The sequence below is a fragment of the Mugil cephalus genome, chromosome 14, assembly GCF_022458985.1.
Source record: "Mugil cephalus isolate CIBA_MC_2020 chromosome 14, CIBA_Mcephalus_1.1, whole genome shotgun sequence".
Classification (NCBI taxonomy): domain Eukaryota; kingdom Metazoa; phylum Chordata; class Actinopteri; order Mugiliformes; family Mugilidae; genus Mugil; species Mugil cephalus.
In genome coordinates, this window is record NC_061783.1 from 22304436 (window position 1) to 22328831 (window position 24396).

The window sequence follows — 24396 nt, forward strand, 5'->3', positions numbered from 1 at the left end:
GCAAAGCTGCACAATCACGACAAACAAACCCTGGGATCTTTAAAAGTAATGGCTCTGGTGCCACACTATGTTCTGGTGAGAGCGTTTTGTCATAATTAAGGGCGGATTTTGACAACGGAGGAGGGTAATGCTTTGTGGAGATGCATATGATTTTAGATTACGCTAATTGGCCTAAGATTCTTCTCCTTTTGAGGAGCCTGGTCGGGAGCTGTCATTATCTTCAGTGGGAGGATGTGAAGGGAATATGTTATAAGGGGGGAAGAGGAAGGGAGGAAGAAGTTGTAAAGAACAAACCCCAGGAGTAATTATCATCCATTCCCCTCTGGGCAGGAGGGAGAGCGGCGGCAGGAACGAGCAGATTCCTCTGTTTCCACAATTAGGAGAAGAAATTGCAAAATGTGAAGTGCGTATATATATATTTTTTTTCATGGCAGTTCATTAATCATCTTTATGAGCGCTGAATGTTGATTTAAAATCAGAATGGGAAATGGATTCTTTTACATTCAGGACAGCAGGAACATGTTGAGCAGAGAATGAAGAAATGTGATGTGAGGAGAAGGCAAAGAGGACGGAGCAGTGAGGACGACTCCAGCTCTATTCTGCTTTCTTTGACCATTATACCATTAACAGCTGCAGCAAGAAAAGGGGAAAGTCTCTAAAACTGACTAGAAGTCTGCATCATGATGTTCAGATTTAAGAATTTCAGACATAAAAGGTTGATTAACTTTAAATTAAAACCATCTCTGAACCCACAAATAATCCACAGAGAGTCAGACAGAGTGAAGACGACTGTTCCCCTCCACAGGAGTGGTCCACCAACAAACATCACTCCATCATAGTGGGAGAGGAACCAGAGGAACCCAGGGGAACTTCTAAGCAGCTAAAATAATCCACTCAACAACCAAAGACACTGCTCTCTGTCCAAAAAGAACATTTGGGACAATGTTTAGTGGACACATGAGACCAGAGTAGAATAGTTTGGTTTAAATGTTCCAGCATCAGAACCTCATCCCTCCATGAAACATGGGGGCGCTAGTGTCCTGGTTTGGGCCTGTTCTGCTGCATCTGCTCATCATTGATGGACCAATGAACTGTGAATTCTACCAGTGAACTCTGACAGAAAATGTCAGGACATGAGTCCATGAGCTGAATGTGAAGAGAAACTGGTTCATGGAGGAAGACAAGGAGCCCAAGAACACCAGTGGTTCTCCAGAAGAACCAGATGAATGTTTAGGAACAAGTCAAAGTTCTGACTTTAATCCAACAGAAATGTTGTAGCATCATTTAATGAGAGGAAACCACCAACATGTTTCTGTTCTGAGGATCAAACTCCTCCACTGATCAGAAGTTACCACAAACATTTAGTTAGAAGAAGTTCACAGACTCACACACTGGAGACAAGAAGTCACTTCAGGACTTTTGTGTTAGTCGGTGCTGTGTGAGTTTAAATGCACTCTGATAAAAATGTGCTCTTCATCTACTTAAAAAAGTAACATGTCTATGAGATAAAACGTTTCCTTACTGTTTTTAAGTAGATGGAGGAGAGTATTTTTAACAGTGCACGGACGACTTACAGCTGAATCTCCTTGCTAACTGGTGTTAGCTAACGGCTAACTGGTGTAAGCTAACGGCTAACTGGTGTTAGCTAACGACTAACTGGTGTAAGCTAACGTTACGTGGAGGAAAAACACGTCTCTGTTCACTTTAAAAGTCAACGTTGGCTTGAAATTAAACTTCACATAAAAAGTGTTTTGAAGCCACTTGCTATGAATAATTCCAAATTACAACAAGATTCTCCAGTTGTTTTACTTTATTCATTTTTACAACAATATACAAACTGAGTGACGGCAGTAATTAACCAACTATGTCACTAACATGAATTTCATTCTTAACATAAAGTCCAGAGTAAATACGAGCATATTGTGTGTTGTGGGGGTTTACATATACAGTCACTTTCTAATGAAGGAAAATCACAATGACTTGTCTTTTGAACAAATGTAGATGAATTCAAATCATTGTTTTTTATTCTTATTATCACAGGCGTCATCATGTTAAAATGACATAGTCTTAGATTTACTTTTTTTTCAGTAAATGTCTTTCTTTTTGCAGAATTTGCATCAAGAAACATTCAAAATATAAGTACTGATTATGCAACATGACCTGTATGATATGACTGGATAACAGAAATTTAAATGTATTAAAGATAAAGATAATCCTTTACTTATCTCATCCCACCTTAGGAAATGTTTTTTTTTCCATACAGCTAAGCTACAATCTATATATTCTATATCTACACATAATAGAAATAAATTACATGATTCTTAAAACTTGTTGTTATCAGGACCTGAGTGAACGTGGTTTTATCATTTCTTAGAATATTTAAATGTGTAGTCATGCAGCGTATTATCTCAGCTGATACGTCTCCATAAAATACTTTAACTGCAAATGCTGCAAACTGCACCAGTTTGCTAATTGAATATTATCATCAGATTAATAGATAGGAAACAAATATTAAGATAGAGATGGAAGGAAATCATCCCACCTCGGGAAACTTAGTTTAGCATTCAACACGTGTCGTGGGGAAGTGATGAGAGAGAGAGGGAGAGGGAGATGGAGGGAGGAAGAGGGAGAGAGAGGGAGGTGGAGAGACGTTGCTAGGTGACCGAGCGTACATACTGAATTTTAACAAAATAACGGGAGAGCAGAGAGTGAGTGAGAGGGACACGGAGGTAGCAGTCAGCAACATGTAGCCTCAGCCGAGTGGAGGAAAGATCGAAACTGTGCGCGCGACTCTCCGCCTTTTTACCCCCCTTTATTTTTCCCTTTTTTTGAAAAATTTGAAATATCTCCGAGGGCATGGAGTGATGTTTGCGTGCCATCCCGGGGACATTATCCCGCAACGTTAGAATCGATCAGGCTGTATGCCGCAGGAAATGTCCAGTGGAGGGATGGACGGATGGATTGTGGTGCACGGAGAGAAGACGCGGAGAGCAAGAAGAGAAGAGGGAGAAGAAGAAGAGTGCGGGGCTCCTGAGAACAGTGAGTAAATTCTTATTTCTGGACTCTGTTGTGCGTCTCCCCCTGCGCCTCCTCCTCCCCCCACCCCTCCACCACCACCCCTCTCCTCCTCCTCCTGTCTTCTGAGCTGAAGGTGAAAATGTTGCGCCGTGTCTCAGACAGCTGTCTCCGGCTTTGCCCTTCACCTCCCGGGCGCTGGATGCGAGGAGCGGGGGGGTCTGCTGCATTACGCCGGGGCTCGTTGTGCACGTATGTGCGAGCGGGGCCACTCTTCTCCTCCCTCCGGTCCGCGAGGTGTCGGGGGGTGGGGGGAGGGGGGACGCGGCCGGCCGGTGCGCGAGGCTTTGACCCCTCTGTCATTGATGCGCGTTCACGCCGACATGCCCGTGCGTGGCTGCCTTTCACCTAGACGCGCACACACATGTACGCACCGGTGCGCAATAATCCCCCGTCCCTCCGCTGCGTTTCCCCTCTCGCGCATGAAGTCGGAGCACAAGTTGCGGTCAGTGACGGACAGATGCGGGCGGCTGTGATTCAGATGTGACATTTAAGAGAGAAAAGCCGCAGACTTGCCTCCCTTGCGCGTCTGCCGCCTCACCGTGCAGGCGTTTTGCATTTTTGCAATTTTCCCAACCGGTTGTTGCGCATATGTGCGTTATTCCCACTCCAGCGGCGATGGACCCACGTATCTCCTACATTTCTTCCCCCCAAACCTTCATCTTCCTCACCCCTCTCATTCCACCCCCCACCTCCCCTCTCCTTCAGTATTATTAGCTGTAGGGCAGCTATCAGACCCAGGATCTGTGTGTTTGTGTGTGTGTGTGTTTGTGTGTGTGTGCATCAGCAGCTGGTGCACCAGCAAGCAGCCGGCTGTGTGCGTGAAGATCACTCCCCAGGACAGACAGGGGAAATTGGGATTCAGAGCTAGGAGAATGCACCCCTCCCTCACCCTTCTCCCTTCTCCGTCCCCCTCCTCTACTCCCCAACCACCACCTCAAACGCACACACACACACACACACACACACACGAGCACGATTCCATCGATGCCGGTGATGATGACGATGATGATGTACTTCCAGTTGTGCGGCTGATTCAACAGTTTGCCTCTGCACGCTTCGCTTGAGCCCGATGTGAATTGAATTTCCAGTCATGTAGTGTAAACACACAATTCATTCTTCCATCTCCGTACGGCAGCCTGCGCCGAGTGCGGCCGGGGCCGTAATGGACCCACGCGGCGGGGTGAGGGCTGATGATCGGGGGCTATTTTCTCTGGGAAAAAGGAATGCGTGAAAAGGAGCACTTCAGTGTGAGGAGATGGTTTTCCTCCCAGGTTTCGCTCCCATCAAGCCGAGACAAATAAACTCGAGCCGACGTTTTTCTCGTTCTTCTAGTGGTTGCAGTGGCCGTAGCTTTTCCAGGGCTCTCGGAGAGCTCTACCCGCGTGGACTGTAACCATGTCAACAATCCATATCTGAGATTGACATTTTGGACATGTTTACGTGACCTTGTGCCCTAAGGAGCGCAGCAAGAGGGAAAACAAACATCTTGGCTGCTCTGCTCCTGCTCCTGCTCCTGCTCCTGCCTCCACCATCTTGAGGCCATCGACTGCTGAGGCAGCAGAGTTTTTCGCGATGCCGTTTCCGAGGCCAGCGGACTCGATCCAGGCACTTTATCTCTTGTAAGGTACTTAAGCCGGACAAGGTGTGATGGATGAAGATGGCGACTCTCTGGCTGAGGCTGTCAAAGGCCGCGAGGCTTATTCCATATTCACTCCGTCTATAGCCGAGGCTTCATGTGAGGAGCCTCAGGTCATCCACACAGCAGCTGCTTCAAAGCGGATGTGAAGCAGTTTGCCTTTGTTATGTCAGGGATCTCGAATCAAAGAGGTGGCGATGAGAGTTGATGTCAGATACACTGCTGCCGAGGCTACTCGTGTTTTGATGTTTTGTCGAAACTTTTTAAAAAAGCAACAGCTGGTCGTTGTTTAAATAGTGAGCAAAACCACAGTCAGTCACTGTCCCTGATGAAATATGCAAAAAAATAAGGATAAATTAAGATATTTCTGACTCAACATCTGTAGAGAAACAAATCCATGATGGAGGATTCTGGCCTCCAACCTCGCCCGTTGGCTCGGCAGATATTTGCAGGAGCGGAATCCCTTCCCAGCGGAGAGACTCCAGAACCATTCTCCTGCCTCATGAAAGATTTGTGGGTGCAGAAGTGGGTCGGTCTGGCTTCCAGGCGATTCCCTGGATCGTAGGAGTTTTACTTTCACATCATCCTCCCTGTGTCTTCAACGTAATCTCTCTGCAACAGCCGGTTTCTTCATCATGCAGATGTTCACACGAGGGATTATTTCATACATTCTGACTCGGGATGTGATCTGCAATCATCCAGTACTCATGTTCCTGTCTGGTGTTGACTCATTAGCTTGTTAAAGGGATGTAATCACTGAATTAGGAAGCTAGTTGACCGACATGGTTGGCTTTACATGATTGAGTTACGGCAGAAAACGTGTGAACCTCTCAGGGGGAAGTTTGTGTTGCTGCTGTTCTTGAGCTTGTAGCATCTATGTCGTGCAGTGGAGCACAGAAATAATTCAAGACGCTCACTGGTTTCCAATATATGCGCTTAGCGACCAGTTCATTAGGCACACGAGTGAAAACAGATGCATTCTAATAAAAAATAAGTCCTGCTGTAAATCCTCCGTCATGATTGTTCTAGTGGATTCAAGTCAGTGGATTCAAGTCAATGATCATTTTGAAGGATGGAGTTTGCGGTGCTAAGTGTTTCTGTTATTTTTTCTAGCCAGGCAAGTTTGAATTGGTCTTCGCTTTTTGCTGAACTTGGGGAGGGGAACCATTCAAGGGAAACCATTCAACGCCTTCAACTCATTCAGCTTTTTAAACAGACTGGAAGATGCCAGCAGTGAGTGGCTGCAGAGTGACTGCAGAAAAAAACAAACAGAAGAAACGAGACGGAGACAGATCCAGTCTGAAACTCAAACTGACAGCTTTGTAGTGTCGGGAGCAGCAAGACGACTGTAACTGCTCCACCACTGCAGAGTCGTAACGTCCAGCAGGAGCAAATTAGCACAATCATTCACTCCTGCAATGTTCATGCTTCTTGCAACGTTTCTGCACCACAGCATGAAATCTGCAGCAGGTGTCCACAGGCAGAGGAGTATCTGAGCTCTGTGATGGTGCACTAGACTGTGCTGAGTTAGTGGGATGGAGGGGGGGGGTCTCATGACATTAAAGCAATATTTTCTGATACCTAAAGATAGCTGCACTCCTATGTCTTGTTAAAGAGGATAGAGGTTTTTAATTAGGGTTTACAATACTTGGAAATATATCAATAGTCATCCATGCAAACATGTAACACCTCCTGCACATGTTTAAAAAGGCCTCGGCACGTTATTGTCACTGTTTTTACTGTAACCGGGATCGAAAAATAAGATGAGAAAAGAAAAGAGATACAAGCAGTGAGACCATCACAGAGGCTGTAAACCAAACGGATTTATTTGAACCCGAACTGTTCAGGATCCACAGTTTGGACACTCGCCTCCTCGTTCATCTTTCCTCTAGTCAAGTCCAATGAGGGTTTACGACTTAAACTTCAGGTGCTTTAAAATTTATCTCCAATTTAGCTCCGTTGGAAACGATAATGTGACTGATCTGTCTTTACTGGTTCTATTTGTTTTTTGCTGGTTGTCCAGATCGCTGCATTTTTTTTTTCCACAACAGACATTTTGACTTGTCACAGAATAGAAAATGGCACAAGTGGAGTTAATGATGTCTCAGTGAACGCTGCGACACTTCCAGTCTTCACATGATGAGGACAGAAGATGCTTGACGTTCAAGCGGTGACAAGAGATGCTTGAGTCCAAATGCTGAAAATGTAAAGAACAAACGTAGCCAAACTGAATCTGTAGAGAAGCTGAAATGCATACACATGCATATCTTTGCATATCTTTGCTGAACATGGAAGCTGAAATGTGAAAGTGAATTTTTGAGGCCTGAGTGTAAATGCACATGTTGAAAAGGTGTTAACATGTGGAAAACAAACAAAAACCTCTACTCTGCTAGACAACTGTTAGCATGTAGAAGCCAACAAGGCTAATGGCGCCTTTGGAGTTGCGCTCAGTGATGCCATCGACGGGTTGTTTGGATTGTGCATTGACAGAATATATAAAACGAGAAAGAGTGAAGCAATGATGGGAAAAGTTGAAACCAGCTCAGCTTTCATACGTACATGAGTTGGAACATCAACTTGTAGCTTCAACGTGTCGCTGGCTTCCATTAAAAATGCATCATAGCTTGCAAGCTAATAACTAAACAAAGGGAATGCAAAGGCCTGATAAAAAGGATGGGGATACTGGGAATTGGAAATAAGGCTACAGAATTAAATGACAGTATATTAATATCCAAAAACTAAAGAGAGGCGACTTCCTCTGAGTCTGGTCTGATGTGGATGAACTGGTGGAGGAGTTTAATCAGGAACATCTTGACTAGTGTCTGTTAACGACAAGATAATGACGTGCTGTCATTGGCGGAGACTATTTGACAGTTTATACATGAACCATTTGTCTCCAGCATTTCTGGAAACATCAGCCAACGCGTCTCTTGTGAACTCCGGCCTTAGCAAAAATGTCCACTTATGGGTTTGCTCTCAAACGTGGTTTGTCAAATGTCTCCCTCCCAAAAAAAGCTGAAAGCAACGATAACTGGACTTGAGTTTCTTGAAGACATTTCATCCAAAGGTTCAGTTTTAAAAGACTCGTTCAAACATCTAAAGCTCAAATAACTAGAGTCTGTTCATGACCAGATACTCACCTCTATTTGGTTAAAAAAGCTTCAGTGATTTGATGTATGAATAAAAAACCCTAATTATGACTCTATACTAACTATTAAAAACTATTTTGTATATGGTTCATAGTTTTGTTTCAGTCCTTCTTTAAATTAACATAATAAACGGCTGCAGTCTGTACAGTTTATATACAGGACGTGTCTTATTATGGACAAATGTGTGTTAGATCAAATAAAGTATAGGCAACGAAATCTAATTTATAGTAAACACTTGATTTTCAGTCTAACCTTAGTAGCTGGCGCTTGTAAAGTTAAGCTAGTTACGTCTGGACCTGTTTCCTCTGGGGTTTGATCAACTCTCTTTAAATAAATATAAATCTCAGTGGTTTAAAAAATCAAGAGCACAAACATTGTGTTTTAAAAAGCGGCGGTCATGTCAATATTTAGTAGTGAACATCACAAATTGACCTCTTCACAGTTTGTAAACAATGTGATGTTTTTGAGGGGCGGAGCTTAGCTGGAGGCAAAACATCTCAAACACTATAACTTGTAAACGTCGCTAAGCGAATGTCAATGGACAGTTTTGGCTGGAATCAATGAGGAAAACATTAGAGAATATACTAAAACACTCACTCCCTGAGAACGTGAGTGTTTTTTTAAAAAATTGCCTTTGACTGATGGGACTATATTCACTGACCCCTTCACTCTCACTCACTGGATGGACAATATTAACAAAGGAGGACACAGAGGGGATGAAGTCTGGTCTGTCCATCAAGTGAAGCCTCTTCAACAAAAATATTACAAGAAGTCAGTGGAACCACTGTGGAGAGAGACGTAGTAAATGCAACTCCTGAAACATGCAGCTACCATTGCGTTGGCTAGTGGTTAGCATTAGCATTAACATGTATCGGGAATCCTCCAAAAACTGAAAATCCAAATACTGCTATTTCAGTCACAGTTTATTCGAACCCTTAACGTTATCCAGGCTGAACATTCTGATGTATTACAAAACTTCAAGTTAGTGTTTTTGCTTTTTCGGTTTTGGTCCTAAAAATACGAGACGACATTTTCTGGGTTAAAAGTGACTGTGTTCGCCTCCAGCTTCCCTCTGTTTTGCCTCCAGCTAACGTTGTGACATCACAGTGTCGTAGGCCACCAAGGATCTTTAGCTTCACATGCTACGTGCTATTGTTTCCGGTGTGTGTGTGTGTGTGGAGGAAGAGATGATTTCTGGAAAGCAACGCGAGCAAAACACTGTTTGAAATGTGCAAAAACTGTTGGGATTCGTTTTGAGACCCTGATGGAGTAAATTAACGTGGTTTGCAAAAGCTTGTTTCTTGGATATACCGAGTGTTCACAAAAAAACAGTCGACATTCACGACCTCGTAAGTGGACGTCTTTGACGAGGTCGGGGTTGTGTGTACGCTTTCCAGTGTCGTAACCACGAGCTGACATTTAAAGGCAGCAGTAAATAGGAGCAGAAGAACTCCATTCATTTTGACTTTCACCGTGAACCAGCATGTGTAAGAGCGCGACCCCCACAGAGAAGGACGGCGGCCGTCGTTAATAACACACCTTTGCTTTGCCGTGATAAGTGAAAACGTCCGCCCTGAGATGCAGAGTTATCGTGTTTCGAGGAAGTAATCATCCTTTAACCTGCCCTGGAACCACTTAGACTTTTCGGGTTGACTGTGCGAACAGATTGTTAAATGAGTTTAGGAAACCGTAAAGCCACCAGGGTTTAACAGCATCTGGGAGGTTGTTAGCTGCAGCTGTCGGGACGCTAGAAAAGGCTTAGCAGCGCGGCGGCTGTCACCCACCTGTGAGCGGAACAAAAAAAAAGAAAAACAAAAAGAAAAAGAGGAGGGAAAGGAGACGTGAAAGCGAAGCGAGGAGCGTCCGCTGGGCTCAGACTACCACCTGGTCGGCCGCGTCGCCCTCTGTTTGAATACACCACTACAAGCTGTCATGTGTCATCACTTCCCACAATCCATCACAGCGTCGCGGCGGCGGCGAAGCGGAGCGAGAGAGCGAGCGCCGTCTGCGTTCCTGCCGTCTCGTCCACCGTCGCTTTGTCTCATTTAATTGTGACGCTAAGCTGCCTGAGTACTTTTCATTCACATAATCCCTGAGTGTTGTTGAAGCACACGTTCTCCTCCTCCTGTGTGGGAGTGGGAGTGGGAGTGGGAGTGACATGATATCCATTCAGACCGGCTCAATGACTTCAGCCATTTTGGGTCTGGGCTGGACTTTGTGTTTCATTAGCTCCGTGTGTTCGTCTTTTCATTTTGACCTTCTGCTTTTCTTCCCACCATCTTTTCTCTCTTTTGTCCTTTTCTGCTGTTCGGTTTCACTTGTCTCTTTACTTCGTCTCCTTGTCTTTCTGTCTTCATCCCCTTTTCTCTGATCCCATTCATTGGCTGTTCCTGTTTAGTTTGTTCCTCGATTTTGTTCTTTCTTCTGTTTTCTTTTTCGCTCTCTTCTTCAATAAATAACCTCCTCAGTTTATTCATCCTTCCTTCCTTCCTTCCTTCCTTCCTTCCTTCCTTCCTTCCTTCCTTCCTTCCTTCCTTCCTCAAATCTTTTGTCTTTCCTTTTCCCTGTCTTCCATTTTTCTCCCTGGTCTATTTTCTGTTCTTCCTCCTTGTCTTTCCTGCTTCCTTCCAATCATTTCACCCTTTCACTTTCATTCTGTCCTCTTTCCTAATTTCCCTTTCTTCTGCTCCACCCTTCCCTGGTTTATTCCACTTTCTTTCCTCCCTTTGCTCGTCTCTTTCCTCCCCCTTTTCTTTGATCCCTTTCATGTGCAGTTTTACCTCTTTACTTTAATTCTTTAAGTTCTAAACTAAATCACTAAAATTACTTCTATTGCAATTTTTTCTTGCTATTTTTTCCTTCCTTCCTTCCTCCCTTCCTTCCTTCCTCCCTTACTTCCTTTCCTTTCAGTCTTTAACTCCATTCTCGCTTCCCCTCTCCTCCATCTTTGCCCTTTTCCCTCCTCTCTGTTTGTCATTCCTTCGTTTTATTTGGTTTCTCTTTCTCTCCTTTTCCTGTATTTATTTTCCATTTGTTTCTATTTGCTCTGACCTTTTTCTCTTTTCCATCCCACCTTCTTCTTTCTTCTTTTTTTATGCTCGCACCATTTTCCCTTCACATCTCTCTATTCAGGACGTTTCTTTCCTTTAATCTTTTCATCTTTTCTCAATAAGTCCTTCCCTCTTCTCTTCTATCCTCCCTCCTTTACTCCTTCTGTACTCCTCTGTTTCCTCCTCTTCATATCTTCTTTCTTTCTCTCTTTCTTTCTTTCTTTCTTTCTTTCTTTCTTTCTTTCTTTCTTTCTTTCTTTCTCTCTCTCTTTCTCCTCCTCTTCTTTATCGGCGCTGCATCAGCTTCTGTGAATGGAAGCCTGAGAACAAGGAGATGAATGGACGCTTCGTTCATGCCTGGCTTGTGTTTCATCGCGCTCACACATATCTGCCCCTCCTCACCCCCGTGTCCCACCCCCTCCCTCCTCCCTCCTTCCTCCTCCTCCCTCTCTCACACACAAACACATAAATATAAAGAAACACATGCACACCTTCGGCATGTCTGACTCAGGACTGGAGCGTTAACGCTGTGGAGAGGAGGAGCAGCAGGGACGGGTCAAGAACAAAAGAGAGATTGGTGTTGGGGAGAGAAGGAGGGAGAAGAGGGGATGATGATAGGGAACCGGGGGGAGGAAAGACAGGAAGTAGCAAAGGATAAAGGGTATGCACTGACGTTCTTCATCTATGATTCAAGCTAATGTTGCTAATCTTCATGCTCATCTGTCTCTGTTTGGTCATAACAGCATCAGCTGTGACATCACATGTACAGCCTCTATAACAAGGAAATATCAAACTGAGGGGAAAATAAGAATTGGTTCAGAAAGCAAGGGAGGAATAATAAACGATGGAGTGAAAGTGGACGTAGATGTAAAGAAAATGGTCAATAAGGGGAAGAAGGAATGAAGGGAAAAGAAAAGAGAAGCAGTAGTGACAGGACATAAAGAAAGGAAGGAAGTAAAGGAGGAAGCTGGATGGTCTGAACAATGAGATGGAGGAAGGATGGGGGGTAAAAAGGAAGTAAAGAGAGAGACGGATGGATGGTTCAGGAAAGGAGAGGAAGGAATGAATCACGAAACAGAAAGAAAGATGGAGAAAGGAGGAAGGTCAGATGGAAAATGGATGATCTGGGAAAGCAAACGAAAAGAAGAGTGGAGGGGGTAAAAAAAAAAGGCAAGAAAGAAAAGGAAAGAAGGAAGTGGAGAGGAGAGATGGATGGTCCACGAAGATGAAACGAAGGAAATGACCAAGAGGGGAAAGGATGGATTAAAAACTGGAGGAAGGGAGGAAATTAAAGTGTCAGAACCCGGAGGAGAAAATGTGTTGGAACGGAGACGATAAGAGGGAAAGCGAGACACATGAGACGGTGGAGGACGGGGGGTGGACGGGTGGAGGACTGGTGGAGGACGTAGACGGAGGTGGGAAGGAACCAGGGGCCGGGGACCGTGTGAGACGAGATGCTGCAGTGTCGGAGTTAATTGGGTCCTGGTGGGTTGACATATGCCACATAGTGGACGTATCACCGTCAGTGTCTGACTCCAGCAGGAGTGGGTTTAGTGGGAGCAGCAGGAGACGAAGGGAAAAATACCAAGAAACAAGAAAACAACGCCAGCGTTCACATCCTGACCTGTTAATATTCAGTGTCGTCCAGTTCGTCCCCCGTAGCGTCTTTCCTCGTCCTCTCCTGGAGTCCACTCAGAGTTCATGTCGTGTGGAGGGGGGAGCTCCTACCTCCTGTTTCCACTCCACAAACGTTCTGGGACATTTGTCTCCTTGAAACTAGCTGCGTTTCCATTCAGTTCTTTGCTAAATAAAAGTGATATTTCTAAAATTTTCATGAAGTACAGCTGTTTTTCTCACTACTCATGTTTTAAACCATTTCATTATGAAACAGTCGTCTTAATACAGGCCTTTCATCTTTATTTCTGAACTAGAAAAGTGCCTTGGACTTTTCTTTGGATTTTTGCATAAAAAAAAAAGCTTTTTTTTTTCTGTCCAATTTGCTCTTTGTGCGTGTTTCCATTGGAAACTCTTGTAAATTCTTATCTCGTGATTTCCCATAATTCTCTTAAATTGTCGTCACATCAGAGACTATGAGGAAGTTTGACGTCGAATGAACTGGTCACATGACCCCGAGTCATCGACGGTGACGGGGAAATGTGTTTTCCATTAAATTAAAAACAGATTTTTATCAAAAACCTTCTCATGAGAGCGTAAAAATGTTGTTTTAGATATTTGAGATGTTTTTAGAAATGAAGGTGTTTCCATTGGCATTTTTTTTTTCTTTTTTCATTTCATTTCTAGGTGGAATGGAAACGCAGCAAATTGTCTCCAGGAAACTTTTCTTTTAAACATTTCAGCGTTAATTGGTTGTTGTTGTTGTTTGGATGCAGCATTTGCCTGAATGGCAAAGTAGATATGATTAGACAGTTTTTCTTTGGTCCTTCTTTAATTTTTGATGCTAGCAGGAAGTTTTTAGTTTTTACGCTGCAGAGACGTGGTTTTGGTTTATGGCTGACTGGAAATACACAACTAGAGGCCTGATATTGATCTGACAGTTTCAAAAATGCCGATTTGGTCTCTTAAAGTGTGTTGAATTGAATTTGTGCACCAAATTGATCTTGTTCTGACAAAGCAACGACAAAGTTAAAAACATCTAAAATAGATGAGCTTTCGTCCTCTCTTTTGTATATGAGACGAGTTTCACTGAGTTCTGCCTCTGTTGTTGCAGTGGATCCACGGCTGCACATGAGAATCAATAGACACGGTGCCTTTATTATGTGGAACAGTCAGTTTTGTGGTTTGGTAGTTTGAGTTTCTACAAACTCTGGCACCGATTGGACGTTTCAGCCGTTTGTCCGTTTTCTGCTCCTCCGGCTAATTAGTTTAGAAGTAAAGTCGATTTCACTTAAGGAGAGATGCAGAGACGAGCAGAAAACACTGCGCTGTGTAAAGGTCTGTCTCTTTATTAAATCTGCACGGGAAACTTGTTGCACGTCTGAATCTGAAGTCGTCCAGCTGATGAATTCAGGACCAGTTTTCAGTCTTTGTTGGACGTCGGACAAGAATATTAGGACAAATATGGGACAAACAGTTTTGGCAGCTGTGGCCGAGTGGTTAAAGAAGTGGGTTTAGGACTGGAGGTCGATCAACTCTCAGCCTGGAAACAACACAAACAGACTAATATTGTGTAGATTCTCCACTGTGTCGTCAAAACTGCTCATCAGGCTTCTCTGGAGGCTTCAGGCCGGTTTTTCTAAAGAGTCTTGAGACAATTTGTTTTGTTATTGGCGCTATATAAATAAAATTTAAATGAATTTAATCAGAGAATGGACATGGGTCTTCTGAGGACGTCCTGTGGGGGGGGGGGGGGGGGGGGGGGGGGGCCTCTGTGGCTCATCCCACAGGTACTTGGTCACTTTGGGATGTAGTGATTTGGAGGTCAGGTCAACAGAATGGAATAGAAAATAATTTCCCCTGGGAGGAAATTGGAGACACCAGCAGCTTGTACACAAACATACACAGACATCAACATGACATAACAGCATATTCACCGTAAGTAATAGCAGCACTAAAAGCAGTGCAGATGGGAGACTGCTGTTATATATATATGCCCATGCAAAACGAGCAGCAACAAAAGAAATAAGAGAAAAGAAATATTTGCAAAAGCCAGAGTGGGAAAATAAAAGAGCAGGAAACATGAAACATATCATAGATTCTTGGGTTTGTAGCATCTTTTTCTACTTATTTCCTCATTACTCATTCATTCTCATAACTAATTAGCTCGTAGGACTCGTCTGAGGAGATGTCATTGTTTTTAATTCTGTCTTTGTGCAGCAATGTTCGGTGTTAAAATGTTTTATATTTGTGTTACACATCGGTGACTTTGTCGTAAAAAAAACAGTGGAATAATCCCCGTGTCCACGTATGAGGACGCACAGTTTTTATACTTCCCCAAACGCCTTGGAGAAGTTAAAAACGCACACGCAAACAAAAGCTTAGGACCAACAGTTTCCCATCAGAAGTCAATGTCACTACTGTCTCCTGTCAGTGGTCATAATGTTGTGGCACATTGGTGTACATTATATTTTGTGCTGGAGCATAATATTAGATGTTAGAGGTGTTTCCTGTTTGGTTCTGGTGCAGTGAGTTTTTTAAAGATCTCTTAACTATCTTATCTTTGTAATCTGAGCCTCCTCCTCCTCCTGTTAGAATATTTGTGGACTGAACAGTTTTTCCTTGACGTAGCCGTTGATGAGCGCGGCCATGTCTAACCTGCAGATGAATGAGTGGTTGACATCGTTCCAGCGGGCCGTTATTTCAGCCATTAGCTCGGGACGCTGACACTGATGGGAGGTTTTTTTTTTTTCATTGTGATTAGTGCAGCAGACCGATGGATGGCTTCACGGGGCTCCTCTGAGAACGCTCCCAAACTAATTTCCTCCTTTGTGAAACATTTGAAGGTAGAAAGGAGTGAGCGAGGGATTAGGAGCGGGGGGAAAAAAAAAATGCATGACATGTTTCCACGTTTGTGGGATTTAAAACCAGGACATCACATTTCCGCGGTGCGTTACGCACAGGCACCGACGGTGTTTTATTCACAGAGAAACGGAGGGAAAACACGTCTCTGCGGGAGGTTAAAAGCCTTTTAGACGTGGACGATAACGGCACCACAAAATATCTGCTTGTTTCTGGGGCGGAGCTGCTCTTCATCTTTTGGTTTTTCTTTCCCGTTGTGGGTCAGGTGTCGCTAACCCCTCGCCCGGGATTATTCGAGCTACATCCGCTACTTTAAGAGAACGTGTGAAGAAAAGCAGCGGCAAAGAAAGAGCAACAGATGGAGGAGAAGGAGGAGGAGAAAGGGACGTTCATGAGAACATTGAGGAGCTGCAGTGAACTAACCAGAGGCTCCAGGAGGAGGGGTGGCCTGTCACTGTAAATCTGCATCAGTGGATTAATGTGGCTCAAGCCGACGGAGGAGGAGGAGCAGGAGGAGGAGGGGTTAGGTATTTGTTTGGTGCACCTGTAACTCTCGCCTGATGTCGCCAGTGCTCGGAGACGCCCGGCAGCAAGAGAGGACGAGTGGTGAGAAAAAGAACGAAGGCAACGAAGGAGGTGGAGGTGAAGCTGCACCTGTAGCGTCGCTTCACCTCGACAGGATTTCATTCAACTCTCCTTTTCATGCCCTCCTTTATTTCCCTGCCCTTTCCCTGCCCCCCTCCTCTCCCTTTTCATCCCTTCTTCTCCTCGTTTCCCTTCCATCCGTCCGCTCTGCTCGGCCTCGGCCGCCTATTAACCTGCGGCCACCGAGCAGTTTTGACGTTGTGGGCTATTAGCCTGCAGCCAGTCTGAGAAATAAATAGAAACACAGTAAATAAATAAAAGTCTGAGCTGAATGTTCTCCTTCGGCTCAAGAAAAAATGCCTGCGTGCCTCTTCCTCCTGTCAGAGACTCGGGGTTTAGACGAACATCCTCGCCTCGCGCCTCCTCCCAAGGCTGCAGTGACTGTTGGCGGAGTGAATGCAATCCCGTCAATTAGGCAGGGTTCGAATCCCGGCGCAGGCCCCCCTGGACCGGGAAGCTGAGTGAGTAACACTTTCCCCTCGGCTTAAGGACCCGCTGCCGCGGTGCAGGCACGCAAGGCACTTAACCCCCAGCTGCTCTTCGGCTAACGGAGGAGCCGCTGAGCGCGCTCAGATGAAAGTGGAACGGGGCGGAGGTGGAAATGAGAAACGATCTCTGACGCAACACAGGACCACGTTTAAATCAGATCTACATAATAAATAATGTCTCCACAGGGAGACTCGAACGGCGCAGAGTTTCCAGGTTTGATTTATTCCTCTTACAGTTACATTTCCTGTTTCGTTATCTTTGATTCCTTGGCCGTTTATCAGTCAACTCATGTGTTCTTACCTTTTAACCAACTTTATTCAGATTTATAATATAATTACCATTCTCTGAGGGGAGGGGCCTCTGTGGATCATCCCATAGACACCTGATCAGTTTGGGATCTAGGGAATTTGGAGGCCAGGTCAACACCTTGTGCTGTTCTTCATGTTTGTTTGAGTTGTTCCTAAAGTGTTTTTGTGTGTGAGTCTGTGTCAGGCTGTTTCATTGCTATGGGGGTCTGGTCTGGTCTGGTCTGGTCTGGTCTGGTCTGGTCCAGGTGGGGGCTACATGTCTAAGTAACATCCACATGAACGAACACCAGGTCCAAAAGTTTCCCAGCAGAACTCAATTGTCACAAGATTGTTTAAATGTTATTTACTTCTCCTGTCCGTGGTCATAATGTTGTGGCTGATCAGTGTATTCCAAATTAATTTCGAAGAAAAAGTTTGGAATAAACAAACACACAAACACGGTCAGACTGACACCAGATGGAGCAGATTTGTGATTGTATTTGTTAGATGAGATTTTCTTTAAATGATTTTATTTCCTCTTGACTCGTCACTGAGAGACTTAAAACCTGACGTGCTGCAACTATTATCACATCAAAGAGGTGATTTCTGTCGAATCTAAGCCGAACACTTTAGAAGACAAAAAGTAATTTCTCTCCCTTTGAACGAAGTAAAACGAGGCGACACTTTAACGGCTCCAGGTCACGTGATTAAAATGTGCAGACGATACGGCGACGCCCACCGCGACGGCAAATTACACATCTAATTGTTCGTCTTTCTGTTGGTGAAACGACTAATTTGAATAAAACTCGAAAGGATCTTGAGCCATTAGACAGAGGAATTATGCAGATATTAAAATGTCCCGTCTGTGCAGAGAATAGATGGAGACAGAAACAAATGTGGGAATATTCCAGTAATTCCAAACAGAGACCGTTCCGGAGCCATAACTCCATATTTATGTCAGATTTGATCAAATGCATGAGATTTGCTGAAAGTGGTTTGTTTTAGATCTGAGGAAATCTCTCCACTTCTGGTCCACTCAGCGCAGACGAGGACTGGGTTCACATCAGTATTCGTTGTAACAGGAAAGGGACGAGTGGCTGTTTTAAGACCGGCTCAACAGAAACACTGTCGAAGGATTTAGAGTTAGATTCTTCAACCAGATCAAAAGCCTCCGTGTTTATCTGGAATCGAGATCAGATTGATCCAACGACATCTTGAAAGTTTGCTGTAAATCTAATCTATACGTGAAACTAAAGCAGCTGAACCGAGCACAGAAACATCAAAGGATACGTGGAAAGGAAGACGAAAGAGGCTCTTGAACCTCCATGAGAGAGGAAACGATGCTCCACACCAGCAGGGGGCAGTAGTGTGTAGTCAGGAGGGTAAAGAGGAAGAGCTACAACCTGTTAGTCTGGAAGCAAGACCAGCTTCTGTTTGCTTTTCTGGAGTCTCTCCGTTAGGAACCAATTCTGCTCTTGCAAAGATCTGACGATCTGTCAATCAAATTTTTCGGGGGCGGGGCTTCATGTGGTCGTGGACCAGAAGAGAAACGTCTTCTGAGCACCGTGGAGTTTGTCGGGGAGTATTGAGTTGCATATTTTTTTTGTAATGAAATCCAAATGTTTGCCACGTCCGGTTGATGAACTGTCACTCGGAGCTGGTTCTCATGAATCACGCTGATCAGCTGGTCGACAGGTTCTTCATTCCATCTCACTTTCACTTGACATGGAGACTTCCATCTAGACTTTTGTCGTTTTTGCTTCTCATCTTGTGCTCTCGTTTTCTCTGCTGCCGATTCAAAATGCAGTGCAGGTCACAGAATCCAGGACCACGGACAGTGGCACAGACAGTCTCTGTCTTTTAAGACATTTATACTTGTACCTTGTCCTTCTGTCTCGCTATGTCTCGCCACACAAACACTTGTCAAGTCTGTGTCTTTTTTTGCCAGTTCGGATCATTTTTGTCACCACTTCCTGCTTCATCTCCATCAAGGAGTCATACAAATGTTTGTATCTCCAAACCTCCTCAGTTAATCTTTCCTTCATGTGCTAGATCTCAGTTATGTGTGGATCGATACTTCTGATACCAGGTCTTTATGCTCTAAAATCGACTCTCAAATCTAAATATCGTTACTTGTGATACTTCAGTCATTGAATGTAGGAACACAGTGGAAAGTTACTAAACTAGTGAGTTGTGGCAACACAACAAACCTTGTGAAACACATCAGGTTAAATCACAACAGAATATGAGGCATTTATGATGAGGAGGACAGAAGAGGAGAGAACAGGGTCAGAAATAAGATGAAAGGTTTCATTTTATAGTAGCTCTATGTAGTTAATGGTCTCATTATTTTATTTATCTCTTTTCTATTTATCTCTAATGTCTTGTATTCTACACAAAGTATTGGTATCGCAGATATCGGCCTGAATTTAACTCAGCATCAGATCAGAAAGGAAATCGAACATCACTACTACATCTGGATTGTTGCATAACAATAAATGTGAAAACTGCTGAGATAGAAAAAAAAAAATACCAAAGTGTGAACATGCTACAACTAAGTGTTTCTGAAATGTGTTGTTTCTGGTGCGTCCTGTCGCTACGGTGTCAGATTGATGCAGAAGCCTGAGCCTCCTATTAGTGTCCTGCTGCTTGTAAAGTTTCTTTTTATTGGAGACTATGTTCCATACGAAGCTGGAAATGATTTAGCACCGAGGTGTTTTCATGTTCACGCGTGTCGCTGCTTTGATGGATGCTCAGAGCCACTGAACGTGAACATTAAACCTTTTTTTTTTTCAAATACACTTCACAATTGAAGATGGGAGCTCAAATCACATTTGTTTCACCAACAATTTTGTATCTATGTTTTACACTAAACATTTTGGTACTGGAACTGACTTGGCTCTGAATTACAATACTTCTAATACTTGGATCAAAAACACAAGTTATTGTTTGTATAAGCATTGGTGCAAAGAAAGCATGTGTTAGAGATGGAAGCGTTTATTAAAGCCACTGTTGTGACAGTAAATGATATTTATTCTATGGTCGTAGTCACAGTTGATGGTAGATTCTGTTATTTCAGTCGTTCTAAATCGAGACACTGGTTCACTTTCTAGCAGCTTCTATTTGCAAAAGTGTCATAATGCCAAAAGTTACTGGAAGCTGTCAAACCATGCGACAGATTCTCATTACGAGGAGCTGATGTCATTTTACAGAAGCATCATCGTATTCTTCTTCTTCTTCTATATAAACAGCTCAGCAGACTGATAGATAACCACGGCACGTTGCCAACACGCCGACAATAACTCACATTAGAATAAAAACTTCCGTTTGTCGCCGCGCGGCCAGCTTGTGGCATTTGTGTCGGCACAAGTGAAAAATTGCCGTGACATTTACGACATGTACTGTAAATAGCTTTAGCGCGACCGTGAATGTGGATGTAGGAAAAAAAAAACGAACACAAGCAGCACGTTACACGTCATGTGTGTTCACGTTCCACTTCCTGTGGACGTCGTTGGCTCTATCTGTGATTTAATTTCTCCAGACCTCTTGTCCTGTGCCTGATTCTGCAGATGCCCCCCCTCCCACTCCCTATCTGCCCCCCACTCTCCTGCAGGCTAATCGGATGATAAGCACCATTTGCCCCGAGAAGATCTCCACAGTTTAGACCTAAATCCCTTCTAATTTGCTCACTTCAGCGGCGCCCTTTGTTCACGTCGAGGCCCAGATGAAAATGGTATTGCGTAATCAATCAGCTGTGTACGACTGTTGGTTACGTTCAGGCAGGAACCTCCTCCGCCTCTGATTCTCTTTGCTTCCCTGCTTCTCTGTCGCGGCATTGAAAATAAATATCCAAGGTTATTCTTCTTCTTTTCATCCCCCCCGAAGCTGATGTGACCCGTACGTTCTCGTCTAACACTGCTTCTTTGCGATATTAATGTATTATGAGCTTATTATTCTTGCTGCCGGGTTTTTTTTTTTTTTTTGACTACATGCATGCCCGCTTGCGACAGGTATTAAGTCGACTGCTTGCTCTAAATCCTCTTTTTACATTTTATTTTCTTGAACCAAAGACGGTCTGAGGTGTCTTCTGTTTGCCAACAAATCAAAGTGTTCTGTGTTTTTTTGTTTTTTTAATCTAAAGGTGGCTTGGCAGTAGTTTGTTTCAGGATCGTCTGGATATGTTAGGTCCTAAATATGAGACCCAGTTTATTACTGTATGTTTTTTTTTTAAAGAGTGGACATGAAGCTCAATGTGGTGTCTCACTATTTTCTCAGTCCCTGACCTCCAGAAAGTTGGAGCGTGAGTGGTTGGTAAAACTGATGGTAGTATCCTGTGGACATGGGCGGCACCATCTACTGAGTTTGGAGTAAAGAGTCTGAGCTAATTTCTACTCGTGTGCTCATTAGTGTGTCTTGCTCTGTAACAACTCCACCAAAACACTAGTGGGCACTGTTTCTGTTATGCCAGTCAGGTTAATATTTGCTTGACTTTCAACAATGGCGACTGAAACTTTCGCCAACATTTCGTCTAAGACTCGTTGTACAAAAGTTCCTCAGTTAACTTTTCCACCATGTGTTCCATCTTCATTGGTCCTAAACAATCAATTCACAGACTGTGGAGATGGAGAAGCAGCTGTAAATACAAAAGCAGAAACATGCTTCTACCAAGCGGACCAACACAGCTCTTATAGTCTGTGTCTCCGTGACCTATAATTCCATTTATGGTGCATGTTGAGCTACACCGAGTCTGAGCTTATGTCAAATTGATGCACTTCCTCTGGGGACTGAAACCGTCGCTTTGAAAAGATGTACTTTAGTATGGATGAGCACCAGTGTCTCCAGATGGAAAACGATTCATTTTCTGGACTGACACATTTGATCAGTATTTGGCTCTAAGGCATCGTGGCCCTAACCCTAACCCTAACCCTAAGCCTAACCCTAACGCTAACGCTAACGCTAACCCTAACCCTAACCCTAAGCAGTACTGGCACCATCCCTCTCTCCAAGCTTGGAAAGGCCACGTCCCTTAGCTTTGTGCTGCTTCAGGCTGGAACCAACTATACTGTCCATTTTCCCAGAGTCAAAAAGAAGAATTTATTTCTTCATTTGCCATATACTCCGTTCCAGACAGACACTCGCTGCCCATTAGTTGACCCAGTGCTGTCTGAAGAGTTTGGGTGAACTGGTCCCTGAGACACAGCAGGTAGCAGCATGTTAACGTGTTCTGACAGGTTTTCCGCTGGTGGACAGGCAGGTGGAGAGTAGACGGGTCACACCGAGCGCTGAGTCGTAGGTAGAAGTGGATGTGGGGCAGTGGGAATAGAACCAGCAGCGAGGAGCAGCCTTGGTTCGAGGGTGGAGCCCACACTTCTTTCTACTCTACCTCCACCAACAAAATGTTGGATTATACACTGCGCTCATTTTTATCATTTTTATTATTTTTGCAACTCTCACCGTCCACTTTCTGGAGCAGTGGTGTTGCCATTGTGTCGCATTCTGTATCTAAAGCATCAAATAACAAACTAAAATGAAACTTATCCAAAAAAGTGATACTTGAACATGCACCAGCGTCATATTAACTACCTAAAATCATACAAACTGTCCTTGAAAAAGACATTTGATGTGTATTTTAGTGTTTTAGTCCCATCCACTCACATGGAGGAGGTGGAGCTTATGACCTATACTGCAGCCTCCAGCCACCAGGGGGAGCTCTACTTGCTTTGGCTTCACATTTTAGCAGCAATTCTGATACACATATTCATACAGTGTGGTAAAAACCAACATGGCAGCTCCCATAAGAAACATTTAATGACGTTGTAGCCATTTGACTGTTGGTGCAGCAACTTTGTTCTGCTTGGTATAAAACAACGCTGGAGTTACTTTAGACGCGATGAGCCCATTTCTACAGAACAAATAGTCTAGACAACATCCGTCCATAGATCTGTAACGTCTCCTCCTCCTGATGCCCTTTCACCGTAACAATATCCTGCATCAGTGGATACAGACGCGACTTGTGACGCCTCCTCAGCAGCGTGTGGTGCAGTCATCACTGTGACTGTGCAACTGTGAAGGTTCTCAGTCATCCAGGTCATAGTTCCCCCCCCCCTCAAAAACAAAAAGTAAGTCTGCAAGTGCTGTTGTCCCCGTCTCAGCCTTTTTATTTATTTCTTTTTTGATAATCATCGACTGTGCGAGGCTTCGCTCACCTACGAGGAGACGCAGTGAATAAAAGAACACAAAGCGTTTGCTGCTGCGGAACCACCGGGAGACGCCTCATTTAACAGCAGCCTATGAAAAATGACAACATCTGCTGCTGATGAGCCACGGTGCAGGAAACTGTCATCATAATCTTCCGTTCGTTTAAGGCTAAACATTAAGAGCAGTTTATTTATTTATTTTTTAATGGCTGCTGCTGGTGTTGCGTATGTCTGGACTATTCGCTCACATCGCTCTGTGGCGACGTCCTTGTGCTGGAACAACATCTAAACCAAACCAGGAGCCATGAAAATACTCTCAAACTACAAACAGTTCCTTCAGCGCAGACGATAAAATACGGGATTCCTCCTCTGATAGTAACAGGAAGACGACTGATTCTGCATCAAGGACACGTGGCAATAGCTCGACTTTCACATCGGCATTTCATCTTCTCACATCGTTTGACAGAATATAAGAAATGTTGTGTGACGTTTAAGACTAATGTTCAGATTCTCTTCCTCATGACCTCACCTGGAATGAATGGAGGTCTCTCTCGAAGCACAGACACAAGTGGCTTTTTCTCGAAACGGGTTTATTGATGCTTGTCCTCAATCCTCCATGAAAACCAGCAACACAGCGTCAACGACAAAACAGAAAGTTACTTCAGCTAAACGGCACAAACAGGATGTGAAGTAAAAAAGCTTTTTAATAAATACTGTAATATAGGATTAATAATATCGGAATATTCTTCAGCACTTCTTCTTAGTTCCTGTTACAAGCAACTTAACGAGGCACTTTCAAAATAAAATGCTGCAACTAAACAAAATAGTGCAAGAATAAATGTAACTTATATGAATTCTCAATTATGATGTTGAATAAAAAGTAAAACAAACTGGACAAATTATCTAAACAACCGTTACATAGAAGAGCTGTGTTTTCAGGGGGTTCTAGTTATAGTCTGGTTTTCTGTTCTTGGACTTTAATTAATGAACATGTTGCAAACCACATGCTTTGGCAAAAGGTTTTAACCTCACATGTAACCTGTAACACAAATCTGCAGATTGTCGTCTCTCAGGGGCCATGCTTCCTCTGTTAGAGCCAATCAGGGTTTAAGGAGAAGCCCAGCGGACGGATGATTGAACAGGGTGAAGGGTGAGATGTGAGCGGATGAGAAATGGAAAGGTCTGACCTCAGCTTAGTTCCTGGACTCTTTCCACACAGGTACAAGTCGTGTTTTATTAAATCCTCGTCTGACCTTGAGAGCGACTGTTAACTGTAATAAGCTCAAAAGTAGAGCGGGCTCCGAGAAATTTCCATAAAACCTGCCGAGTGCCGCCCTGGCATAAAAACATGTTGCTGCAGTGGAAGCAAAAAAAAAAAAAAAAAAGGGA

At 43.9% G+C, this 24396-nt stretch overlaps 1 protein-coding gene across 1 annotated transcript in view; it reads left to right on the top strand.

Annotated features, from left to right (window-relative positions):
- The first annotated feature begins 2683 nt into the window (after positions 1-2683).
- grin2da (glutamate receptor, ionotropic, N-methyl D-aspartate 2D, a) overlaps positions 2684-24396 on the top strand; it is a 236132-nt gene continuing 214419 nt past the window's right edge. The window contains exon 1 of the mRNA XM_047605823.1: positions 2684-3039. The gene's annotated coding sequence lies outside the window, so the exon portion shown is untranslated. The remainder of the gene's footprint in view (positions 3040-24396) is intronic.